This window comes from Balaenoptera borealis, assembly GCF_965194805.1.
Source record: "Balaenoptera borealis genome assembly, chromosome: 1".
Taxonomy (NCBI): Eukaryota; Metazoa; Chordata; class Mammalia; order Artiodactyla; family Balaenopteridae; genus Balaenoptera; species Balaenoptera borealis.
Window position 1 is genome coordinate 71,765,657 of NC_138860.1, and position 6,000 is coordinate 71,771,656.

Here is a 6,000-nt window from a genome sequence, read left to right on the forward strand (position 1 = left end):
TAGAGTGGAATGTGCTGGGACAAGCCCCCAGAAGTTTATGTCTCCTTACTTATGTTTGTTTTTTAAATTTAATTTCTATTTCTTATCAGAGTAAATTTGATTAGAGTGTTTTGATTGCCTGGCTGTACAGAATCTGCTCAATGATTCATACATATGTCTGTTCATCTTCGGGTCCTGTTACCATGTATGTGATTACAAAATGTATATTTTAAAGGTATTGGTGATTATATAATTCATACAGTTTATCTGTTATATGTTTTTATACACTTAACATACATTAGTATATGTATGTTAACCCCATAGTCCTAATTTACCCATCCTCCCACCTTTCATTTTGGCTAACCATTAGTTTATTTGATAAGTCTGTGAGTGTCTTTTTCTGTGGAAATATGTTCATTGGTAGCAATCTTAGGATAACATGTATAAATGTTTTCATAGGATATTTGTCGTACCCTTTTGAGTTACTTAACGTTATATGATTATTTCTAGGCTCAACTGTAGTCCTGAAAACGGCATTGTTCATTTTTTTCCCGAGGCTACTATTCTATTTGGTACGTATACCACTTCTTCTTTGTCCATTCATCTGTTTATGAACCTTTTTTCTGCTTCCATGTCTTGGCTATTTCAATATTGCTGCAGTGCTCATTTGCCTGCCTGTGTCTTTCCGATTCAGGTGGTCTTAGGTTATAGGCCCAAAAGGTGACCTGCCGCATCATATGGTAGCTCAATTTTTATCTTTTCAAGCAGCTCCATTCAGTGTGCGTTAGTGCTGTTACCACTTTACATCCCACCAGCAGCTAGAAGGTACACAGTTCTCTAAAACCCCTTCAGCATTTATAGTTTGTAGACATTTTGCTGATGGAAACGATTGGTGTGAGCTGAAACCTTTTTCCATTTGAATTTGCATGTGTCTAATAATTCATTCTACTGAGCTTTAGACATGTCCTTTTTGTTCTTTTCCTTTTTTTTTAAAGAGTGAGTACAACTTCCCTCCTCTTATTGATTTCTTGAAAAATTTCTCATGTGTTGAATATTCTTGCCTATTCCTTACCCCAGGGCATTTTTCAGGGCAGGTGTCATTTAGAGCCCTGCAGTCCATGTGACTATTAAGCAACCATTAGCACTGGGTTTAAAGCTGCTGTTGTGAGAAAGAGCCACAAGGCGGCAGCATTATTAGGTTCTCATCTCTTGTTACTAGGGCAACAGAATCTTCCTGGAGGTAGTGTTCTGAGGTTGTAAATTAGAGTGGAATGTGCTGGGACAAGCCCCCAGAAGTTTATGTCTCCTTACTTAGGTTTGTTTTTTAAATGTAATTTCTATTTCTTATCGGAGTAAATTTGATTAGAGTGTTTTGATTGTCTGGCTGTACAGAAACTGCTCAATGATTCCTACATATGTCTGTTCATCTTCGGATTCTGTTACCATGTATGTGATTACAGAATGTATATTTTAAAGGTATTGGTGATTATATAATTCATACAGTTTATCTGTTATATGTTTTTATACACTTAACATACATTAGTATATGTATGTTAACCCCATAGTCCTAATTTACCCATCCTCCCACCTTTCATTTTGGCTAACAATTAGTTTATTTCATAAGTCTGTGAGTGTCTTTTTCTGTTGAAATATGTTCATTGGTAGCAATCTTAGGATAACATGTATAAATGATATCATAGGATAATTGTCATACCCCTTTGACTTACTTAACCTTATATGATTATTTCTAGGCTCTACTGTAGTCCTGAAAACGGCATTGTTCATTTTTTCCCCGAGGCTACTATTCCATTCTGTCCATATACCACTTCTTCTCTGTCCATTCATCTGTTTATGGACATTTTTTTTGCTTCCATGTCTTTGCTATTTCAGTATTGCTGCAGTGCACATTTGACTGCCTGTGTCTTTCCGATTCTGGTAGTCTTAGGTTATAAGCCCATGAGGTGCCCTGCTGCATCATATGGTAGCTCAATTTTTACCTTTTCAAGCAGCTCCATTCAGTTTGCGTTAGTGCTGTTACCACTTTACATCCCACCAGCAGCTAGAAGGTACACAGTTCTCTAAAACCCCTTCAGCATTTATAGTTTATAGACATTTTGCTGATGGAAATGACTGGTGTGAGCTGAAACCTTGTTGAATTTGAATTTGCATGTGTCTAATAATTCCTTATACTGAGCTTTAGGCATGTCCTTTTTTTTCTTTTCCTTTTTTTTTAAAGAGTGAGTACAACTTCCCTCCTCTTATTGACTTCTTGAAAAATTTCTCATGTGTTGAATTTTCTTGCCTATTCCCTACCCCAGGGCATTTTTCAGGGCAGGTGTCATTTAGAGCCCTGCAGTCCTTGTGACTATTAAGCAACCATTAGCACTGGGTTTAATGCTGCTGTTGTGGGAAACAGCCACAAGGCGGCAGCATTATTACGTTCTCATCTCTTGTTACTAGGGCAACAGAATCTTCCTGGAGGTAGTGTTCCGTGGTTGTAAATTAGAGTGGAATGTGCTGGGACGAGCCCCCAGAAGTGTATGTCTCCTTACTTATGTTTGTTTTTTAAATTTAATTCTATTTCTTTTTGGAGTAAATTTGATTAGAGTTTTTTGATTGTCTGGCTGTACAGAATCTGCTCAATGATTCCTACATATGTCTGTTCATCTTCGGATTCTGTTACCATGTATGTGAATACAGAATGTATATTTTAAAGGTATTGGTGATTATATAATTCATATAGTTTATCTGTTATATGTTTATATGCATGTAACATACATTAGTATATTTATGTTAATCCCATAGTCCTAATTTACCCATCCTCCCCCCTTTCATTTTGGCTAACCATTAGTTTATTTCATAAGTCTGTGAGTGTCTTTTTCTGTGGAAATATGTTCATTGGTAGCAATCTTAGGATAACATGTACAAATGATATCATAGGATATTTGTCATACCCTTTTGACTTACTTAACCTTATATTATTATTTCTAGGCTCCACTGTAGTCCTGAAAACGGCATTGTTCATTTTTTTCCCGAGGCTACTATTCCATTCTGTCCATATACCACTTCTTCTCTGTCCATTCATCTGTTTATGGACCTTTTTTTGCTTCCATGTCTTGGCTATTTCAGTATTGCTGCAGTGCACATTTGACTGCCTGTGTCTTTCCGATTCTGGTGGTCTTAGGTTATAAGCCCGAGAGGTGCCCTGCCGCATCATATGGTAGCTCAATTTCTACCTTTTCAAGCGGCTCCATTCAGTTTGCGTTAGTGCTGTTACCACTTTACATCCCAGCAGCAGATAGAAGGTACACATTTCTCTAAAACACCTTCAGCATTTATAGTTTGTAGACTTTTGCTGATGGCCATTTGACTGTTGTGAGCTGAAACCTTTATGGAGGTTGGATACGCATGTGGCGAATAATTCCTTATACTGATCTTTAGGCATATCCTTTTTCTTCTTTTCCTTTTTTTGTTAAAGTGTGAGTACAACTTCCCTCTTCATATTCACTTTTTGAAAAATTTCTCATGTGTTGAATTTTCTTGCCTATTCCCTACCCAAGGGCACTTTTTGAGGGCAGGTGTCATTTAGACCCCTGCAGTCGTTGTGACTATTAAGCAACCATTAGCACTGGGTTTAAAGCTGCTGTTGTGGGAAACAGCCACAAGGCGGCAGCATTATTACGTTCTCAACTCTTGTTACTAGGGCAACAGAATCTTCCTGGAGGTAGTGTTCTGAGGTTGTAAATTAGAGTGGAATGTGCTGGGACAAGCCCCCAGAAGTTTATGTCTCCTTACTTATGTTTGTTTTTTAAATTTCATTTCTATTTCTTATCAGCGTAAATTTGATTAGAGTGTTTTGATTGCCTGGCTGTACAGGATCTGCTCAATGATTCATACATATGTCTGTTCATCTTCGGGTCCTGTTACCATGTATGTGATTACAAAATGTATATTTTAAAGGTATTGGTGATTATATAATTCATACAGTTTATCTGTTATATGTTGTTATACACTTAACATACATTAGTATATGTATGTTAACCCCATAGTCCTAATTTACCCATCCTCCCACCTTTCAGTTTGCTAACCATTAGTTTATTTCATAAGTCTGTGAGTGTCTTTTTCTGTGGAAATATGTTCATTGGTAGCAATCTTAGGATAACATGTATAAATATTATCATAGGATATTTGTCGTACCCTTTTGAGTTAGTTAACCTTATATGATTATTTCTAGGCTCAACTGTAGTCCTGAAAACGGCGTTGTTCATTTTTTTCCCCAGGCTACTATTCTATTTGGTACGTATACTACTTCTTCTTTGTCCATTCATCTGTTTATGAACCTTTTTTCTGCTTCCATGTCTTGGCTATTTCAATATTGCTGCAGTGCTCATTTGCCTGCCTGTGTCTTTCCGATTCAGGTGGTCTTAGGTTATAGGCCCAAAGGGTGACCTGCTGCATCATATGGTAGCTCAATTTTTACCTTGTCAAGAAGCTCCATTCAGTTTGCGTTAGTGCTGTTACCACTTTACATCCCACCAGCAGCTAGAAGGTACACAGTTCTCTAAAACCCCTTCAGCATTTATAGTTTATAGACATTTTGCTGATGGAAATGACTGGTGTGAGCTGAAACCTTTTTGAATTTGAATTTGCATGTGTCTAATAATTCCTTATACTGAGCTTTAGGCATGTCCTTTTTTTTCTTTTCCTTTTTTTTAAAGAGTGAGTACAACTTCCCTCCTCTTATTGACTTCTTGAAAAATTTCTCATGTGTTGAATTTTCTTGCCTATTCCCTACCCCAGGGTATTTTTTGAGGGCAGGTGTCATTTAGACCCCTGCAGTCGTTTTGACTATTAAGCAACCATTAGCACTGGGTTTAAAGCTGCTGTTGTGGGAAACAGCCACAAGGCGGCAGCATTATTATGTTCTCAACTCTTGTTACTATGGCAACAGAGTCTTCCTGGAGGTAGTGTTCCGAGGTTGTAAATTAGAGTGGAATGTGCTGGGACAAGCCTCCAGAAGTTTATGTCTCCTTACTTATGTTTGTTTTTTAAATTTAATTTCTATTTCTTGTCGGAGTAAATTTGATTTTAGTGTTTTGATTGCCTGGCTGTACAGAATCTGCTCAATGATTCATACATATGTCTGTTCATCCTCGGGTCCTGTTACCATGTATGTGATTACAAAATGTATATTTTAAAGGTATTGGTGATTATATAATTCATACAGTTTATCTGTTATATGTTTTTATACACTTAACATACATTAGTATATGTATGTTAACCCCATAGTCCTAGTTAACCCATCCTCCCCCCTTTCATTTTGGCTAACCATTAGTTTATTTGATAAGTCTGTGAGTGTCTTTTTCTGTGGAAATATGTTCATTGGTAGCTATCTTAGGATAACATGTATAAATGTTATCATAGGATATTTGTCGTACCCTTTTGAGTTACTTAACGTTATATGATTATTTCTAGGCTCAACTGTAGTCCTGAAAACGGCATTGTTCATTTTTTTCCCGAGGCTACTATTCTGTTTGGTACGTATACCACTTCTTCTTTGTCCATTCATCTGTTTATGAACCTTTTTTCTGCTTCCATGTCTTGGCTATTTCAATATTGCTGCAGTGCTCATTTGCCTGCCTGTGTCTTTCCGATTCAGGTGGTCTTAGGTTATAGGCCCAAAAGGTGACCTGCCGCATCATATGGTAGCTCTATTTTTATCTTTTCAAGCAGCTCCATTCAGTTTGTGTTAGTGCTGTTACCACTTTACATCCCACCAGCAGCTAGAAGGTACACAGTTCTCTAAAACCCCTTCAGCATTTATAGTTTGTAGACATTTTGCTGATGGAAACGATTGGTGTGAGCTGAAACCTTTTTCCATTTGAATTTGCATGTGTCTAATAATTCATTCTACTGAGGTTTAGGCATGTCCTTTTTTTTCTTTTCCTTTTTTTTTAAAGAGTGAGTACAACTTCCCTCCTCTTATTGATTTCTTGAAAAATTTCTCATGTGTTGAATATT